The sequence below is a fragment of the Heterocephalus glaber genome, unplaced genomic scaffold (genome assembly GCF_053883595.1).
Source record: "Heterocephalus glaber isolate CG9 unplaced genomic scaffold, H.glaber_assembly_v1.0 deba00001687, whole genome shotgun sequence".
Lineage (NCBI taxonomy): Eukaryota > Metazoa > Chordata > Mammalia > Rodentia > Bathyergidae > Heterocephalus > Heterocephalus glaber.
The window spans coordinates 19,431,879-19,453,379 of NW_028258412.1; the positions used below are offsets into that span (position 1 = coordinate 19,431,879).

The following is a 21,501-nucleotide window of genomic DNA, read 5'->3' on the forward strand; positions in this document are numbered from 1 at the left end:
ATGGTAGTTACTGCTGTAGGTGTAAATTCCCAGACTGGAATTATCTTTACCTTACTTGGAGCTGGAGGTGAAGAGGAAGAGAAGAAAGAGGAGAAGAAAAAGGAAAAGAAAAATAAGAAACAAGATAGAGCTACTGAGAATCGAAACAAAGCAAAAGCTCAGGATGGAGCAGCCATGGAAATGCAGCCGTTCAAGAGTGAAGACGGTGGAGATGGTGATGAGAAAAACAAAAAGAAAGCAAATTTGCCAAAAAAGGAAAAATCTGTTTTACAAGGGAAACTAACAAAGCTGGCTGTTCAGATTGGCAAAGCAGGTCTGTTGATGTCTGCCATCACAGTTATCATTCTAGAATTACACTTTGTAATTGATACATTCTGGGTTCAGAAGAGACCACGGCTTGCTGAGTGCACACCGATTTACGTACACTATTTTGTGAAGTTCTTCATTATCGGAGTTACGGGTTTAGTGGTTGCAGTGCCAGCAGGTTTTCCACTTGCAGTCACTATTTCACTGGCTTATTCAGTCAAGAAAATGATGAAAGATAACAACTTAGTAAGGCATCTGGATGCTTGTGAAACCATGGGAAATGCTACAGCTATTTGTTCAGATAAGACAGGAACATTGACAATGAACAGAATAATAGTTGTTCAAGCTTACATAAATGAAAAACAGTATAAAAAGTTTCCTAAACCAGAAGCTATCCCACCAAATATTTTGTCCTATCTTGTGACAGGAATTTCTGTGAATTGTGCTTATACATCAAAAATATTCCCACCAGAGAAGGAGGGTGGATTACCTCGTCATGTTGGTAATAAAACTGAATGTGCCTTGTTGAGATTTCTTTTGGATTTAAAATGGGATTATCAGGATGTTAGAAATGAAATACCAGAAGAAGCACTGTACAAAGTCTACACCTTCAATTCTGTTCAGAAGTCCATGAGTACTGTCTTAAAAAATTCAGAATGGAGGCTTTTGAATATTCAGCAAGGGTGTCTCTGAGATAATTCTGAGAAAGTGTTTCAAAATCTTGAGTGCTAATGGTGAGGCAAAAGCATTCAGACCAAGGGACCATGATGATATTGTAAAAGCTGTGATTTCACTGATCGCATCAGAAGGCTTGAGAACCATATGTCTTGCATTCAGAGATTTTCCAGCAGGAGAACCAGAACCAGAGTGGGATAATGAAAATGATATTGTCACTGGCCTTACATGCATTGCTGTTGTGGGGATTGAAGATCCTGTGAGACCTGAGGTACCAGATGCAATAAAGAAATGTCAGAGGGCTGGAATTACTGTACGAATGGTCACTGGTGATAATATTAATGCTGCTCGAGCTATTGCTACAAAGTGTGGTATTTTACATCCTGGGGAAGATTTTCTGTGCCTGGAAGGTAAAGATTTTAACAGAAGAATACAAAATGAAAAAGGAGAGATTGAACAGGAGCAGATAGACAAAATTTGCCCAAAGCTTCGAGTACTTGCAAGATCCTCTCTTACTGACAAGCATACACTGGTTAAAGGTATGATTGACAGCACGGTCTCAGAACAAAGCCAAGTTGTAGCTGTAACTGGTGACGGTACAAATGATGGCCCAGCGCTAAAGAAAGCAGATGTTGGATTTGCAATGGGCATTGCTGGAACTCATGTAGCTAAAGAAGCATCTGATATTATTCTCACAGATGACAACTTTACAAGCATTGTCAAAGCAGTTATGTGGGGATGAAATGTCTATGACAGCATCTCAAAATTTCTGCAGTTCCAACTTACTGTTAATGTCGTAGCAGTGATTGTTGCTTTCACGGCAGCTTGTATTACTTAAGATTCACCACTTAAAGCTGTGTGGATGCTGTCAGTAAACCTCATAATGGACACACTTGCTTCCCTGGTTCTGGCAACGGAACCACCCACTGAGTCTCTCTTGCTTCAGAAACTGTATGGTAGAAATAAACCTCTCATCTCATGCACAATGATGAAGAATATTTTGGGTCGTGCATTCTATCAACTCGTAGTAATTTTCACACTCTCATTTGCTGGAGAAAAGTTTTTTGATATTGGTAGTGAAAGAAATACTCCTCCTTCAGAACATTATACTATTGTTTTTAATACCTTTGTGCTGATGCAACTTTTTAATGAAATAAATGCCCAGAAAATCCATGGTGAAAGAAATGTGTTTGAAGGAATCTTTAATAACACCATCTTCTGCTCAATTGTTTTAGGCACTTTTGTGGTACAGATAATAATTGTGCAGTTTGGTGGAAAGCCTTTCAGTTCTTCAGAGTTTTCAGTAGAAGCGTGGCTATAGTTAATATTCTTAGAAATGGGGACATTACTCTGGGGTCAGTTTATTTCAACAATTCCAACTAGCCATTTAAAATTCCTGAAAGAAGCTGGCCATGGAACACAAAAGGAAGAAATACCTGAGGAAGAATGAGCAGAGGATGTTGAAGGGATAGATCACGCTGAAAGGGAGTTGCAGCATGGCCATATCTTGTGGTTTAGAGGTCTGAACAGAATCCAAACTCAGATTTGAGTGGTGAATGCATTTCGTAGTTCTTTATATGAAGGGTTAGAAAAACCAGAATCAAGAAGTTCAATTCACAACTTGATGACACATCCTGAGTTTAGGATAGAAGATTCAGAGCCTCATATCCCCTCATTGATGACACTGATGCAGAAGATGGTGCTCCTGCAAAATGTAAACTCCAGTCCTCACCTTCTCCCAACAAAAATAGCAATGCTGTTGACAGCGGGATTCACCGTACAGTAGGAATGAACAAGTCTGCTACCTCTTCATCCCCAGAAAGCCCACTACATAGTTTGGAAACATCACTCAGATTGTAAGCTGAATGTTAACACACTAGCTGCATTGTAAAGAAACAAATTGAAACTGGGTCTTTTCACATATTAGGACAGACAAGATAGTATTCTTGTCTTTGGACTTCAACAGAAGAAACACTTGTACGAATTTAGATTTTTTTTTTTTTTTAAAGCAAAGCTTTCTGCCAGACTGAGGGTGCTTTTTGAGGGTGGGAGAAATGACCTGACAGATAAACAGTAACTCAGTGTAAGTGACCCATGGATCATCAGTAGTACCCAAGAATGGTCCTGAATAGTGTATTAGCAGAGCTTTAGTTTCTCTCAGTCCTTGATGGGAGAGAGGGAGAAGTATACCTGGGCAAGCAAGACAAAGAGCCCTGGATCATTGAAATGATACTTTAATTTCTGCTGTTGGCTGTTAATAATTTGGATTATTTATGTTTATAGATGATAAAGATCTATTTATAAAGGTTTGTAGATACGTTTTTTGTTCCTGTTCATAGATGGGAAGCTTCCTTATAACTGATGCACAGAAAAATTAGTCCTTCAAATACTGCTGTATTTTCAGGGGGAAAAGGGGGGGGGTTGTTTCTATTGAAACTGTACTAAACTTTTGCCTACGATTTACCTTGTTAAATATTGTAGATAAATTGCTAATACTAATAGCCAAATAGATAACACTAACGCTCTGTTTAAAAAAAGAAAACAAAACAAAAAAAGATGAGCAGTGGTGTTCTAATGAAGTTATGGCATCTGTTCTGATTAGTTTCTTAAATACATTTACTACTTCATGGCTTTGAAACAACTGTTTAATTTTTAAAATTTTTTAAAACTTGCTAATAACCTTTGTTCAGAATTTAGTAGATTGTTTAATGCAGGACATCAATTACATAGTGAAAGATGCTTGAAATGCTTTTGTTATTTCAGGCAAATCAAATTAAATCAAACTATCAAACTAAAAAAAAAATAAAAGCAGTAAGAGAAAATCCCATACAGTATTTGAAAATAATATACTTGGGCTTTTCTGCTTCCCCCAGGCAACTCCACGCACTGCTTTGGGTTCAGCTGTAGGTGAGCACAGCGCCCCCTGCAGCCCCATGCAGCAGAGCCCTGGCCCCGACCTAGACCCTGAAGCCCCGCAAGGCTCTGCCATTCTGCCCCTCATTGGCATTCTGACGGCGATGATTGTGCAAGCTGCTTTGGTCTGATCAGAGCAAACCTTGCTTCCACACCAAGTCTTCCACCACAACCCTAATGGCTTCTCACATCTTCCTGTGTGCATTACTCTAAATTGTTGTCTCTGACATCTGAGGCTCTGCCTTACAATGCAAGGCTGTGGCTGTGCAGCCCAGTTTCCAGGGACAAGTACCCTCCTGATTACAGCCCCCACCTGGGTCTCAGAGCCTAGGAGTTGCTGGCTCTCCATCCACCTACCTGGGGCCCGAGGGTAGGGACACAGGGAGATAATGACATTGACTGAGCCAGCACTCACGTGTGTGTGTGTGTGTGTGTGTGTGTGTGTGGCTAAGAACATAATCCAGGACCTTGTACAAGCTAACCAAGCACTCTACCACTGAGTAACATCCCTTGCCTTTTCCATTTTTTATTTTGAGACAAGGTCTTACTAAGTTGACCAGGCTGGCCTCAAACTTGCAGTCCTCCTGCCTCAGCCTCCTGAGTACCTGGGGTTACAGGTGTGCACCACCACACCTGGCTAAGGGGGGTGCCCTTAGGATTCTCATTCTACAGATGAGGAAGCCAAAGCACCAAAGTGGTTAGGCATCTTGCCCGTAGTTACCTGACAAATGTCCAAATCTGAACCCAGCTCTCAGGAATTGAGCCCTGCTGTCCAGTTGTTTGTTCTTTCATTTCTCAGCCCCACCCTCAACTCCATCTAATCACCCCAGCTTCTTTCAAAACAAAGGACAAAACAGATTATAACTCAGGTCTACCTTATGCCATCACTCAAATGCTTTCTGTTCAGGTAGCCCTCCCTTTGATTTACTCATAAAACAAATATCTACTGAAAATTCACCTCATGTCAGGCACCAAGAAATCATCTCATTCTTGCAAAAGTGTGATTTTCAAAACTGTGACATGACACCATTGTCAATTATTCAGTTGCTCTTTTTTCTCCTTTCCTTTCTGCAAATCTTGGGGAATCTTTCTCAATACAAATATTTTCCAAAAATATGGACTGAAACAAGCCTGGGCTGATGGTTAGGGAAGAGATTATAAAAAGGAATTGTGCTGTCTTTTCATGCACTGCTGGTTTTACCGAAAATCCTTTCAGCTACTTGGTTTTTGAAATAACATTGAGATAGAGAAACACAGGTCAATATGAATGAATCTCAGCCATGATGTTGAGTGCGTGAAGCTGGTTACAAAAGGAGCTGTGTACTTTAAATAAAAGGAATCCACAAAACCATAAAATAGGTTTTGTTGGGGAGATATGTACAGAAGAGGTAAAAATATAAATACAAATTAGAATATGCACCACATGTAGAATGGGAGTTACTTTTGTCAGGTCATGAGGGACATGTGACTAGGAAGAAGACGCCAATTGCTTTGGTGGCATGATCTTTCTTTCCTTCAGGAGGGTTTGGTATTCAGACAGGATCTCACTATGTAGTACAGGCTGGCCTTGAACTCCCTGTGTAGCCCAGGCTGGCCTCAAACTCGCAGTGATCCTTCTGCCTCAGCCTCCCAAGAGCTGGGGTTACAGATGTGCACGACCACGCCTGGCTCTATTTCTTAAAGGGGAGGGTGAGTGTGTGGGTGTAGTTTATATTATTCTGAATATTTGTACATTTAAGATGATAGCTTGAAAATAGACATGTGGAAAACTTAAGTGTTTTCTATTAAGTGGAACCATAAGAAATTGCCGATATTGACACTGGTGACTTATCAAAGGATAATTCCGTATCTTCATCACAGAATACAGATCTATATTGTATTAATTAATGTAAAATCAGGCTTTCTAATAAATCTGTTATGGATAATTAAGACTCAGAAAGGGTGGTCTGGATGGCGGCTTGTGTGTCTGTGTGTGTGTGTGTATGTGTTCAAACTCCTATTGAGTACAGTTCTCAGTGGACTGAACTAAAGTTAATCTAAGATCCAAGATATACAGAGATGAAGAAGAGAGATTTCAGCAAACCGTGGACAAAGGCAGGGCCTCCCAGCCATCAGCATGGATTGCCCCTCCTCTCTGCCCTGGGTAACGGGGGTGCCTGGAATAACTGCTGGAATAAATGTCATTGCTCATTTCTTAGCAATCCGATGTCCAGTGCAGAAATTCTTGGCCATTAAAAATCACATGGAGGGGCCAGGGATTTAGCTCAGTGGTTCTGCTGCCAGCCTCGCAAGCACAAGGACCCGAGTTCAATCCCTGGTACCAAAAAAAAAAAAATCACATGGAGGAAATAAATAAATAAATCACATGGACAGCTGGGGATTTAGCTCAGTGGTTCCACCACCTGCCTTGCAAGCACAAGGTCCCAAGGTCGATCCCTGGAACCACCAAAAAAATCACATGGAGAGCTTTACTGGAAAGAGGAGGGAGGCTCCTCATTTGAGAAATACTAAGTCCTTGGGCTGGGAATTTAGCTCAATGGTTTTGCCGCCTGCTGCGCAAGCGCAAGGACCGGAGTTCAATCCCTGGTACAAAAAAAAAAAAAAAGAAGAAGAAGAAGTACTAAGTCCTTGAGTAGTTTCCATTATTGTACACCCCCCACCTCCCAAAAAAAGATCTATTTAGGTCAGGTAATGCAACACACTCCAAGAACAGAGCAAGAACAAGAAAGTTTGGCTTCATCACCATCAGGTCAGCTCCTGTCAGTTCTCAGCTGGGAGCTGTCCCCCCAGAGATGTGCTCCTTTTTCTCTCCAAAAGTATTAAGGGAAAACAAACTTTCTGCAGGGAAGGGGAGAGAGGCCCTGATTGCAGCACAAATGATCAAAGGGAAGAAATGATGCTTATATAGGGCAATTTGGGTGCACAGAAAAACACTCCTGGGCTTATTAGAAAGGTGACTTCCTTACATTGAATTGAACCTTGATTTAAACCTCCTCAAAAATGTGAAGCTGGGGAGAGCAGGATCAGGGGCTGGTGGGGCTGGAAAAGTATATCACTTGCCTGTCCGGATCTGCCAAAGTAAACCATGCATTATGCACTAATTAAAAGAGATGTGCAACAGAGCCCCCCAGAAATGCAAATTCCAGCTCTCCACCTAGAATCTGGGAGTTTTTGACAAGTGTCTAGGACCGGTGCCCACAGCCCCACCAGGAGACCAAGGTTGTGGAAGGAAGCCTGTCCCCCCAAAGCTAATCTGAATTCTCCCTGACGTGGATCTTGTTCAAAGAAAGGGCAGTTGCTGCCATCTGCCTAGAGTTCATTCTGAACTGGAGAAAGCCTCCTAAGCTAGTGTGTTCTAGCTGACAGGCAGCAGAATCGCTTCCTTCATTTATTCATTCAACAAGCATTTACTGAACACCTATGTGCTCAATGAGGTTACAATGAAAGATTCACATTCAAGATAAAAGGAGGAACAGGAAGGGGGCACAAATACAGGGTAAAAAGGAAAAAATATAGCCAAGCTGAAAAGGGAAGATTTTTAAAGAATTTTCTTTTACATCTCCAGGCAGCCCACTGTGGAGACACAGTAACTAATTTACAATGACAACTCTAGCTATTTTTCTGCTGAATGTACCTGGACCCTTTTTCTTTTCCTTTTAGATGGTAAACTGCAGGCAGAGCTGTCTCATTTGTTGTCCAGAGAGAGACCAGGTCCTTGAGGGAAGCTCTGGCTGCTAGCCCTTAAATGGGAACTTAAGGGTTTGTCACAGTGTCACAGATATGACGGGGCCTGGAAGGGAATTAGCAGGGGCCAGAGTGCTGTAGCCTCAGATAGTGACTTCCTGGGAACCTCATGGGGCACGGGGAGCAGGCTCCTGGTCCCCTCCTCCTGGGAGCATCCCGCTGCACTCAGCCCCTGCCCTTTGCTGGACCCCCTTTGCTGGATCGAAGCCAAACATTCTGTCCCAGGATGATCGGGTCCTTTTGCCAGGCTCTGGGATGTGGCACGTTCAGTCCTCACATCAAGGAAGTCCCAGGCAGCCCAGGATGTGTTGGTCACCCTCTGTGACCATCACTCCTGAGACACGGATGCCAGGACAACAGGGCAGCCGTGAACCTGGGGAGAGTGGAGGTCCTCGCTCCTGCATTCACCAGCTTCAGGCAAAACCACACACATCTGGGCCTCAACTTCCTCCTCAGCAAAGTGGAGAGAATAATCACTCCTCACACACACTGTCACTGTGAAGATGGGATGAATCCCTGTCCCTGTAGTGTGCTCTGCTGGGAGGACCCACCTGCCACCTACAAGCTCTACACAGCGCTTCTTGGAAGATGTCCCAGGCCCACCTCCAAATCACCAGCACAGAGCACAGTGCCTGGCACAGGGTAGGTGCACAATAAATATTTGCAGAGTAAATGGACAGTGCATACCCCCCATAGCACCTCACAGAGTGAAAATTTTAGAATAGCAACTTCTCTTGTTATTATTGGAACTGATAATAGTCAAGTACCTAAACATCTCATTTCTTAAACACCTAACATGGCAGATGTACTGCTAGATCTGTTTTTAAAACTTAATATAAGATCTCTGATGTAAAAAAAAAAAAAATAGAATAAAGGGGCCAGGGATTTAGCTCTGTCATTCCACTGCCTGCCTCACAAGTGCAAGGTCTCAAGTTCAATCCCCAGTACAAAAAAAAAAAAAAAAAGAATAAAATCTATGGTGTCACATTTTTCTCCACACAGCCTTATCAAAGAGGGCCGCAGTTTCCAAGCATAAGAGGTTTGGGAATTTGGCTCCTTCTTTCTCCATAAAATTTGCCATAAGGGAAATCACTGGATGGGAATGATTAAAAGCTGTTCTTTAATTGTCTGTATGCTGATGTGTCTGAACTCCAGGAAATGAGAGAAGAAACACAAGCTATGATTGGGTTTTGGTTTATTTTCATATCCACATGGTTCTTTATCAGGTCGAGGGCCAAGGGAGAATGAGAACAAGAAACAAAGGAAAAGGAAACACACTCACGGGACTTTCAGGCTATACCCTCTTTAGTTCTGTCCACGCGAGGCTCTGGGCCCGCACCCACTCGACAGTCCATCCAGGTTGGGCAGACACAGGAGCTCGTCCAACAGCAGAGTCTGTTAGGGCGAAAGCAGCTGCCACCTGCTCATCTCCACAGAGGCAACATTGTCTTGTGATGTCACTCTGAACAAGTGAATGGGCCCACAGTAGGTCCTCCGTGACACTTGTTGGTTGATCCCTTATGCCCCCTTGGCATCTCCTTTACAATGAGCTGCCACCTTTGAAGCCAGTGGAGCACTGGCTTCATTTCTCTTCCTCAGTCTTGGAGATGCAGCCTCCCACCACCCGGGGGGCCATGTGCCCTTTATAACTCCCAGCACTGGAGGACTGAGCTATTAACCCCTGACTTCCCCCGGGAGAGCCAAGCAAATGAAGTCAGGACTAGCCACACTTCTTCTTAGCTATATAAAATCTCTCTCTGCTATGCAAATGTCCTCAAAGACCTGGTCACATTCTGGGACTACAAATACCCAGTGATGCAATTAGCCAAGGTGAATACCATCATTGCCACAATTTATTAAGCGCCAATTACATGCCAGACACAGAGCTAAGCAATATACCTACATCTTCATTTATCTTGACAACTGTGCTGTGGGTGGTTAAAGCCTCAGGCTTTGAAGTCAGACTGATGTGGGTATTATCTTCCTAGACTGGTTTCCTCACCTGTAAGGTGAGGGTAAAACAGCCTACCTGAAAATGTTGGTGTGAGAGTCAATGGCAGAACATATCTAAAATGGTTATCATAATCCATGCAGGAGGAGGAACAGGAGGAAGATAAAGCAGTTCAGAGAGGCTAATTGACTTGACTAAGGTCACACAGCTAGAGAGTGACAAATATGAGACTCAAAGCCAGTTCAGCCCTTCTCAAATGATTATTCCAGCACCAAAGTCTGTCTTCCTGCCTGTCTCAACCCTGGACACTCTCATCCCAGCTCCCGCACAGCCCCATTCTGAAAAGGCTCAAAGGAACCCTTAGGGTGCCAAGGAGCACCAGAGTTTGAAAGCCCCTAACCATGCCACTGCTGCTGCCCTTTGGGAATCCCAAACACTTGTGGAGTATGAACAATGCAGCTCAGGGCTTATGATAATCCTCTGGTTTCTCCCCTCCCAAGGCTGCCTGCCTGCTCTTCCCACACAAAAGGGACACGTGTGATGTGGGACCATTTGGCTTAAAGAAAACCAGATTTTTTTTCTGTTGCTTGCATACAAGATCTTGAATGAGACACTGTAGACCACACATCACTGTCTCCACCCAGCAGACCCTCTACTCACCATTCAAGGCTCTGTATCTAGGCCAGTTCTTAAGGCCCTGCTCACTTCTCGAATTCTCTAATGTGGGTAGGGTTTCCCTGCAAGCAGAGCAGGGATTAAAGTGTGGTGCCAGCCACTCATGTGAGAGGTCCATTTTCTATTACTATAATGAAATACCTGGAGCTGGGTAGGTTTATAAATAAGAGGTATATAGCTCACAGTTTTGGAGAGAGAGAGTTCATGTTTAGGTGGCCCCATTGGTTCAGCCTCTGGGAAGGACCTCATGCCGTAGGGCATTGTGGCAGGATGTGTAAGGACAAGGGATCAATCACCAGACAGGAAACCACAGGGAATCGAAGGGGCTAGGCTTGCTCCTTTAGAACAGCCCTCTCTGGAGAATTAGCCAACAGATCCCAAGAGAGCTACCTCTATGCCTCCCAAGGGAAGCACCCCAGAGGGTCCCAGGAGTCTGTACCCCTTAGAGACCCACCACTTCTATGCCACCGTACTGAAGAGCAAGCTTCCAACATGTGAGCCTTGGGGGGACAACAGCCACACCACGGCAGGAAGGGATCCCAGCAAGCATCAGCCAGGGTCAGAGGAGGGCAACGAACAAACAGTGGAGAGGGCGTTATTTAACAGGGGTCTCTGCAGGCAACCCAGGCCCACTGAACTCCATCCCACTGAAGAGCTCTGGGACATGACAGTCATGGCTCAGTCACAGTCCTGGAGGGCAAGGCAGCCTGGGTATTTACACTCCAACTCTTATCATTGGTTGAGGGCCCAGAATTCCTGGAAGCATTAACTCCACAACACTTCTGCCTGAGCCATACATGAGGGTCAAAGGACAGATCTTTGCCAGTGGGCGTCATTGGCACACAAGACCCAGGGTCCAATATGGTGGACCACTGAGTCGCCAAGGGGAGAGGTACCGAAGCATCTGCCAGTCTCCATGGTACATCCTGTCTTTTATTCTATATCATTCTTTTATTATACTTAGAGCAACTGTCGGAAAATTTACAAATTTTTCTGCTTATGATCTGTTTCTCCCACCAACCTGGAAGCTCCATGAGTCCAAGGACTAAGACTGTCCTGCCCCCACCAGCTAGGACAGACTCAATATTGATTGAACAGATGGATGGCTGGGTGGCTGGGTGGGCACAGCCACTTGCTTCATAAATTCTAAAAAGTTTTGGTTCACTAAAAATCTGAAACAGTAGTTAAGGACAAAATACTACCTCCTAAAATATAAGCTTGAGTTTTAAGCCCCAATTTCAATTTCAATTAAAATGTAAAAGGAAAGTGCACTTTTGAATCAAGTTGTCTGAGCTCGTTTATATCACCAACCACCCATAGTTTTCAAAGAGTATTAATTTTCACATGCACGAAATTGGATTCTACTTTTTAATGTACAATTTCCCCTGAGTCTAAATCCACCTTCATACTTATCACTGTAGTAACCACATATAAAATTCTATTAATATCTCAGTGCTCCAAGAGGCCAAGGCAGGAGGATCACAAATTCAAGCCCAGCCTGGGCAACTTAGCAAGACCTCGTCTAAAAATAAGAAGGGACTGGGAGTGCAGCTGGGGGTGTGAAGGCCTTGGGTTTAATCCCCACTAGCATAAAAATTATTAAGTCAACAGAATTATGTTCATTGAACCATCAAACTATAGACACTTTTGTACAAACTATTTTTCTCTCTTTTGTATTTCCTAATACATCAGTAGGAATAGGATTACTCTCACAATTTCTATTTGTCCACCTCTCAGTATCTATTCTTCTTTGCTCTATAATAGAATTTTTAGCTGGACACAAGGCAGACTGGGATAAAGGCTACATTTCCCAGGGTCCCTTGCAGCTAAATATGGCCAGGTGACTAATTCAGGCCAATGGGATGCAAGCATAAGTGGTAAGCGCAACACTTGAATCATGCCCTTAGAGAGAAGGAGCAGGTCCTTATCTTCCCTTTTTCCACCTTTTAACTGCCTGGTGTGGGGAGATGGTGGTGAGCCATTGGACTCTGGGATCAGGAAAAACACTCAAGGTAAAACAAAAGACAAAGAAAAAGAGTCAGTGTCTGTCTTTCACCAAACAACACCTCCAGACCAGCTGGAACTTTTCTTTGAAAAAGAGAAACTATCCAATGTAAGGTGCTGTTACTTTCTCTATTACACTCAACCCAGCTGATACGGGTATACTCATCTTTGTGGTTCTTTATCTCTAGAGTTTTTTTGTTTTTGTTTTTTTTGTTTTGTTTTGAGACAAGATCTCCCTAGGTAGTTTAGGCTGGCCTTGAACTCACTATGTAGCTCAGGCTGGCCTCAAACTTGCAATGATCCTCCAGTCTCCTGAGTGCTGGGAATACAGGCATACACTACCATGCTCGGCTCCTTTTTTTAAAGACAGAATTTCACCATGACCCTTTAAAAGATACAATTATTGCAAAGCTTGCATAACAATGTACTGAATGCAGTACATAAGTCCCTAAACCTCCACAGAGCCCAAGCCCACACCCACCCCCCATCTCTGTTAGCAGTGGACCGTCCCAAAGTGAGAACACTGAGGAGTCTCATGGTCAAGAGAACTTTTGAAATGCTAAGCAAACCAAACTGTACTAACAAGATGTGGGTACCTCCTGGAATCTTCTAAATCCAAGGGTTAGGGTGACTTCTGTCTATAAAGAGGAAAGGGAAACGAACACAAAATAATGCTGAAAGGGAGCCAGCTATCTGCATTCAACAGCAGCTTTCCCCATCCAAACAGGCAGCTTAGTTGGTACTCAGGTGCTGGCTGGGCTGAAAAGCCTTCCAGGATGTATCCCAGTGGAGTCCCCTAACTCCCTGTTGCTTTGCTCTTAATCCCCAAAATAGGGGGGTAGGGAAAGGAAAGCAAGCTCATTTCTTTTTTTCTTTGGTACCAAACTCAGAGCCTTGCACTTGCGAGGCAGGCGGCAGAACCACTGAGCTAAATCCCCAGCCCTCTCGTTTCTGATTACAGCACAACAGTACACGCTGTGGTGCAGTTTGCAGCTCTGAACTCTTAGCTCAGGTCAGGTGAAATCATTGCAGGGATACGCATCCTGCTGGAAGTTTCTGGGCAGAAATGGGAGTGTGATGCTTCCATCTTGCCCTGACACCACATCCCCAGATCAAACTCGGGACCTTACACTTGTGAGGCAGGTGGTGGAACCGCTGAGCTAAATCCCCTGCCCCTCCCCTCTTTGTTTATTCATTATTGTCTCTTTGTCTCATAGGCCAGTGAGTCTTTGGGGGATTGGACCATCTTGCTTCTCTCTGACTCCCAGCCCAGAACGGAAATCAGCCATGCAAGCTTCCTCCCTGACTCCACTGCAACAGCTGAGGACGGGGAGCTCGCTAACCCTCGGGAGCGCCTTCTGCTGTAGGAAGCTCCAGACCTGAGCTCAGCTTAAACCACAGCCCACCTTCTGTGGCTCCGTTAGCCCCAATTCTGCTCACAGACGCCCCACAAACCTTACTCCCTTTCTCCTATGTTGTCTTTTGGGTCTCTGAAGACAACTATCGCATCTTCTCTCCAAGAAGTCTTAAGCATCAGGCTTGGTCATTTCAGCCTCCCGCCCTGCTCCTGCTCCATCCATCACTCTGCCCTTTCCTGACATGTAAAGGGCACCATCTCTTCTCTTCTCAAAACTCACCCTTCCACCTGTGCCCTCGCCGCCACCTCCTCCCGTCCTCTCTGTGACCTGGGGATGGAAATGGACTTGGGAATCAGTTTTCACAAAAGAAAAGGAAAGCTTTGCAGCCACGTTTATAGTTCGGAGGCCCAGTAATGGTGAGACCACCAACTACGACCAGAAGTCAGATGCCGGGTCGGGAGGGAGATCTGAACTCAGGTGAGGCCACAGTGAAGAGGTCCAGCAGGTGGGTGGACATGCTGGTCTGGGGCAGAGATTAGGGGTCACCAGCTGGTGACAGCATGAGAAAGGATGAAAGGAAAAGGTGGCCAACATCCAACTGCATCAGACACGAGATCCAGCAAAAACACGGCTGCTCCAGGACAGGGTGAACTCGGAGACTCATTCCCGCAGAGGACAGGAGACAGCCCGTGGGACTGAGAGGTGGTTGAAGGGAACAGGAGCAGAGGCTTGAAATACTGATTTCCCTTTCCTGGAAAGCATGTTTGAGAGTAGAAGTTCCTATCAGGACTTTCCAACTTAGGAGCGGAAGCAGAGTGGCTGTGTGGGTAGGAAAGATGCTCGGAACTAATTCTCTCCCCTCTGGCCAATCTATGGGACCTCAAAAATAATTTATTCTATTAGTAACACAGTATATATTTATTCTCTTAGGTAAATAAGCTGTCATCCTTGAAAGTGTATATAGACTCAACCAGGGCAATATTCACTCGACAAATATTTATTGACCTACAAGGTGCGATCAAAAAATACGGTGAATGTTTTAAAAATCTATTTTACCTAAAAACATACTGCCACTAATCCTGCTCAAAGTACTCCCAATCGCTTTGAACACATTTATCCCATTGTCCTTGTCACTTTCCAAGGCAGTTTTAGAAGTCCTTTTTTGTGAGTGTCTTTAGCTGCTCTGTCGTTTCCCTTTCGTGGTCATTTTGACTTCAGGGAAGAACCAGAGGTAACGCAATGCCAGGCGTGGTAAGGTGGATGAGGATGCGCCTTAATGTTTCCATTGGATGGAACTTAGTACAGCATTCACCACCATTTTTATCACATCTCAGAAAGATGCTCACAAAAGAGGACTTCCAAACCTGCTTCAGAGAGTGGCAAGAACAACAGCATTAGTGTGTTTTAAGCAAGGGCAAGCATTTTAAGGGGGAATAATGGCAATGTGGCCTTTATTGTAATACTTTTTTAAAATTTAAACATGCACCAAATATTTTTATGAAGGTGCCATCCCTATGAGTAGGCAGGAGGGTTATGAAAAGAATGAGACATGAAAGTAAAGGATTGTTGTTAGATGAATTTCTGGAATTCTTAATTTATAAAGCAATAAACCCCACCACCTTTAGAAGTATATGTGAATGCTTGTGAATGCATGTATGCCTTTTCATTTCTCACCCTTTATACTGAGGTATAATTTGCATGCGATAAAATGAACAGATTTTTAAGTGCACAGTTTGATGAGTTTTGACAAGTGTAACCACCACCCTAATCAAGATAGAGAACGTTTCCATTACCGCCAAAAGTCCTCTGGTGTCTCTTTATAGTCAGCTCCAGCCCCGGGAAGCCCCTGGTCTGCTTTCTTTCACTATAGATTATTTTTGCCTTTTTCATAATTTCATATAAATAGATTTGCACTCTTTTTCTTCCTGCTGCTTTTGCTCAACATAGTGTTTTTGAGATTCATCCATGTGGTTAGGTGAATCTTCCTTTTTACTACTTGGTTGTTTTCCATTGTATGAATTAATATACCCCAAGTGTTTAACTATTCGCCTACCCATAGATACTTACTTGGGTTGTCTCTAATTTTGAGTAATTATGAGCAAAACTGCTCTGGACATTTCCAAACTTCTCTGGCCATGTTTTCATTTCTCTTGGATAAATAACTTCAATATATGACTTCCAAATCATATGACAGTGTACTTTTACTTTATAGGAAGTCACTTTATTGTTTTCTGAGGTCTCATACATTCCTGCCAATAATACATGCATGTTCAGATGGCTTCATAGCCACCCCAACCCTTGATATTAATTATACGTTTTTGAAAGCCAATTCCAGTGAGGGTATGTTCTTTATCCACCCTGTGTTTGGCAGACTGGTTGTTCAGTCTGTACTTTGTCTTCTCACTTTCTTAACAGTGTTTTTCAGAGAGTAGTTTTACATTTTTCTGAAGTCCAGTTCATCAACATGTTATGGTTCGTGCTTTTGTGTCCTAGCTGAGAAATCTTTGCCTACCTCAAAGTCACAAAGATTTTTCTCTTGTATTTTTTATTAGCAGTTTTATAGCATTAGGGTTTACAGTCAGATCTGTGAGCCATTTCGAGCCAATGTTTGCACAGGGTAAGAGATGTCTGGGTGAAGGGTTATTCACTCAGGGGCGACCAACTGTTCCCGTGCTGTTTGTTGGAAAGAGGACTCTTTTTCCATTGGATCATCTTGGTACTGTTTTCAAATGGGTCTATTTCTCAACTCTTGATGCTGCCTCATAAATCTTTATTTCTATTCTTTGGGCAATAGCACATTGCATTGACTACTCTAGCTCATTAATAAGTCTTGAAATCTAGTGGTTTGAGTCCTCCAGTGTTCTTCTTTTCATAATCATTTGGGCTATTCTGGATTCTCTGGACTTCCATATGATTTTTAGGATTAGTCTGTCCATTTCTTAAACAAGAAGCTTACTTCGATTTTTAGTGGGATTTCTTTAAGCCTATAGGTCCATGTGGGAAAGCTCGACATCGGCACAATAGAGTCTTCCAATACATGGTACGGAATCTGTGTGTTTAACTTGTCTTAATTTCTCTAGCAGTAGTTTGTTATTTTCAGTGTAGAGTTCTTTTACATATTTTGTTAAATCTATCCCTAAGCATTTCACGTTTGGATGCTATTATAAATAGAACCATTTTAAATTTTTATGTTTTACTCCTGCTATAGTTTGGATCTTGATGGTCCCCCAAGTGCCTGTGTGCTAAGTCTTGGTCCCCAGGGTGGTATTACTGGAAAGTGATGGCACTTTTAGGAGGCAGGGCTTAGTGAAGGTCCTTAGAAATGCCCTTTCCCCTTTCCCTTTTTGCTTCCTGGTTGATGAGGTGCGCGGCTTTTCCCCACCACAGGCTTCCACCATGATGCACTGTCTCACCATGGGCCCAAAGCAGTGGGCCCAGCCACGGACTGGAACCTCCCAAACTGTGAGCCAAAACAAATCTTTTTTCTTTATAACTTGATTCCCTCAGGTATTATATTGTAGTGGTAGGAATCTGATCAATACAAATACTCCTAATATATAGTAGTACAATTAGACATTTTGTATTACCCTTGTATCCTGCAACCTTGCTAAACCCTCTTATGAGCTCTAGCAGGCTTTTCAATAGATTCCTTAGTAATTTCTACGAACATGATCATGTTACTTGAAATAAAGTCAGCTTTTTTTTTTTTTCCAAACCACATGCCTTTTTCTTTGCTTTGCTGCCATGGGCAGTATCTTAAATATAATTCTGATTAGAATGGTAAAGAGAAAGGTTCCTGCTTGTTGCATTTGGGGGCAAACCTTTCACTTCATTTGTCCATTATTCAGTATGATGTCGGTTGTAGATTTTTCATGGATTCCTTCCTGCATCTTATTTTTTAAATTGTAAGTAGCATCATTATTACTGCTAGTATTAAAAAGGTTAAACATATTTATTGTAAAAGAAAAAAGCAAATAAGACCAAAGGGTATGACATGAAATGCAAAAGGCTTCTGACCCAAACTCACCAATTTCCTCCCCAAAGGTACTGACTGGTTCTTTGGATGTTGAGAGAGACAGTGGGGAGCAAAGAGAGAATCACTGCTGATTTAAGGAGAAAAAAATTAATCCAATTCAAAGGCACAATCACCTCAGCCACCCAGAGCAGTTGGAGTCTCCCTTTCCTCTCAGAGTCTCATCTGAGCCCCCATGTGCCCTGATTTTCTTCTCCACATGCAGAGGGAAAGGAGCACTGTTCTTAGAGTCAGAAGGGATGGGATGAAAAGACACAGACTAGAAATATGACCATGTGCCCTATACATAGAAAATCAACCAAGAAAGTAAGGGTCCCTGGCACCCATGGGCCTCTAGGATTTCCTAAAGTAGGGAGAGCCTCACTGCCTCCCCAGATTATGCAGCTGTGAAATCAGACAATAAATACCAAAGACAGGGCACGAGAACAAAGTCAGACTAGAGATTGGAGGCAGGAAGCAGAACTTCATTTTAAGATCCATGTTATTTTCACTCAAAATCCATTTTCTCTGTGAGTGATAACACTTCCTCCTTTATTGATCAGCTTCTGAGATTGGCCTGTATCATTTTGGAGAGGCAATATCCTCAACCTTTAAAGGATTAATTTGTCCACTCTGGAATAAACAAACTAATTTTTTTTTCCTCTCAAAACTTCTCACCTTTTCAAATGAAATCTCCAAATACAAGAGTGTTTGGCAAGCCTCCCGGAGCAATGGATTTTGGTTAGGATATGGACTGGAAGCAAAGCCAGTCATCTTAAGAACATTTATCCCTAATTTTTGTCTATGGATAAGGGTGCTTACCTTTTAGTTTCAGCTAAATAATGAATGATTTTGTGTACAAAGCATATACCATACACTATTTGGGACATTCATTGTTTAGGTGAAATTCAAATGTAACTAGAAGTCTGTATTTTATCTGACAGCTCTATTACGGATTTCATTTCCTTGCTGTGTAGAAAATATCAAAAAAACTGCTAGAAGGTGTGAGAATCCAGAAGAGAAGCAAATAGTAACACTGGACTGATTGCTGGATCCCATGGGTGCCTTAGACACATTGCTCCCTTTGACTCTGTGCTCACAGCTGCACAAAAGCTCCAGGGCTTAGCGTCACCTCCCATGTTCCCAGTGGGGCCCCTGAGGCTATGTGTTAGTTAGCTTTTCCTCACTGTGACCAAATACCTGAGAAAAACAACTTAAAGGAGGAGAGGTGTATATTGTCTCATGGCTTCAGAAGTTTCAATCCATGGTGATGGGTCCATTGCCATGGGTGTGAGGTGAGCAGAACATCATGGCGGAAGGGGGGCTGGAGGAAAGTTGCTCACCTCATGGTGACCAGGAAGGAAAGAGACGAAGAAGGGGCCATCAACTAGATCCCACTTTTGTTTCCATCACCTCCCAACAGTGCCACCAAATCATGAGGTTAGAGCGCTTGTGACCCAATCTCTTCCCAAAGCCCATCCACAACCAAGCCTTCCACACAAGGAGCCTTTTGGGGGCACACTTTGGATCCCAAATATAACAAGCTGAGAAGGATTAAGTGGCTTCTCAAATCTAAAATAGTTCTACTTGGGCCCTGAGACTACTTGCCTCAAACTCCTGCCTAGGGATGGGGACAGGGTGCCACACTAGCTGAGAGCCAGAGGGAGCCTGATTCCCTCCACCACTGTCCCTGTGTGTGTAAAGCTCCTACTAAGGTGTGGGTGGCTGGGTCACCCAGGATTCAGACGCTCCCTTGGTCCTTCCATGAAATCCACAAACACTCAAAACAGCAGCCACAATCTGGAGCCTGGTCTATTGGTGATGAGAGCCAGGAGGGTTGGAAGAGAACAGAGGCCCACAGATGAGCACTGCAGGCAGAGAAGAGCCACTCCGGGTGTCTGAAGGGAGCAGCACAGTGCTAAGAGCACAGGCAGAAGCATGTTGATGGCAAAGGAAACACTCTCGGCTTCGGAGTTTTCCTCTAAGAGCGTGAGAGCGGATTCAAAGCCAGTCGAATGCCCCTGGCCTTCCATCACCAAATGTTATTGGTCATCTCCTAACCATTAGGTATCAGTGCGAGGCCCACTGCCTGCCATGCAGGCAGACAGCAAGGGGCAAGAAATGTGTGAGGGGAGATTAGCAAGTAAGCAAGTGAGTAAGTAAGCACAATCATTTCAGGTGGCAGCAAGTGTTCTGGAAAAAATAAAACTAGTTTGGATCAAGGCCAGAAGCGCTGGAGGAGGCAGCCATGAGACGATCTCGGGGAGAACAACTGAGGCAGAGGAAACGGTCAATAAGAGGGCCTGGAAGAGAGGACAGATGGGCCATGGGCAGGAGCAGAGTGGAGGGGAGAGGGGAAGGGGACAAGGCCAAGCAGGACAGCTGTGTCCTGTTCATACTCTCTGCTTCTGATGTCGAGATCAATGTAAGGCCAAGGTTAAGACAGTCTCCGACCCGGGTGGACAGGAAGTCCAAGCCCAGAAGCTACCGGAGGAAACACCAGCGGCAGATTCAACGCTGGTCCCTGGACAGCACGGTGTTTAGCACTTATCTGTACACCGAACAGAAGCTAAAACCCAGCTGCTCTCCGTGTCCTGAATAAGCAAGGCGCAGTGGTGTGTGAGGCTGAGGAGAGCCCAGCAGCCCTGTCCCGTCACTGCCAGGCTTTTTTTATGCACTGTGCTTTCCCACGTCTCTCAGCTGCTCAGCCAGGTGGTTCCCACCAGTGTTGGGGGCCTCGGGTCATGGACCCCACAGAACATACTGCATGCCCCAGGATGTGGTTACAGAGAACACCTGCACAGACTGCACAGAGACGACGCGGCCTGTCGCTGACCGCCCATTTCCTTCCAATGCAGATCCATCCCTGTCTCTTCTACCAGCTCTGCACATTGCTTTAATGTGGAAAGCGGCTGTGAAGCCAGGCAGATTGGTATTCGCACCCGGGCTCTGGCACTCTTGCTGTGTGGCCTGAAGCGAGTCCCTTAGGGTTAAACTGCCCACTGGGGTAGCCACTCACCACAGGCGCTCCAGGGTGCTTGCAGGGTAGCCCAGGGGAATTGACTTGCATTCTGTTTCTATCAGACAGCACTGCCTTGTATACTGTGAATGTGTTTCTCGCCTATAAAGTGGAAGGATGGCGTGGTGGCACAAGCCCGTAATCCCAGCATTTTGGGAAACTGAAGCAGGAGGATCACCAGTTCAAACCAGTCTGGGAAACTCAGCAACTTAGCTAGACCCTTCTCAAAATTAAAAAGAAAAAGGGGGGAGCTAGGAATGTAGCTCAGTATGGAGGTCCTGGGTTCAATCCCCAGTACGGAAAAAAAATTTAAAAGGAAGGAAGGATGGTGTCCCCAGTTAAAAATGTTTTGAGAATTCAGTGAAATGCCACATTTAACGTTGAATGTGCATAACTTGGCAGGCAAACAGAAATGAAATCTGTCCTACTACTAATAACACCTATCAGGCATTATCTCATTTAATGAGATTTCCTCAAAGCATCTTCTTAGAGCAAGTGAAGTTATTCCCACTTTATGGGTGAAGACACTAAGGCTAAGAAAATGTAAATCATTTGCCCTAAATCACTTAGTGACTCAGTAGCCACTACTGGCTATCAATCAATGTAGATGTCCATTAGTGGATACGTGGACAAAGAAACTGTTGTGTCTATACATGGGGAATATTATTCAGCTGTTACAAAGAATAAGTTGCTAGGTATGGTGGCACATGCCTGTCATCCCAGCACTCAGGAGGCTGAGTCAGGAGGATCGTCATGAGTTCAAGGCCAGTCTGGGCTACATAGTGAGTTCAACACCACCCTGGACTACACAGCTAGACGGTATCTCAAAAAAACCAAAATATAT

The 21,501-nt window shown here is 44.0% G+C and overlaps 1 protein-coding gene and 1 pseudogene across 2 annotated transcripts in view; one reads left to right on the forward strand and one right to left on the reverse strand.

Annotated features, from left to right (window-relative positions):
• Positions 1-3,393, forward strand: LOC101724272 (plasma membrane calcium-transporting ATPase 1 pseudogene; annotated as a pseudogene).
• Positions 1-21,501, reverse strand: part of Rph3a (rabphilin 3A) — a 217,837-nt gene that overhangs the window by 154,777 nt on the left and 41,559 nt on the right. The gene's annotated exons all lie outside the window — the stretch shown is intronic.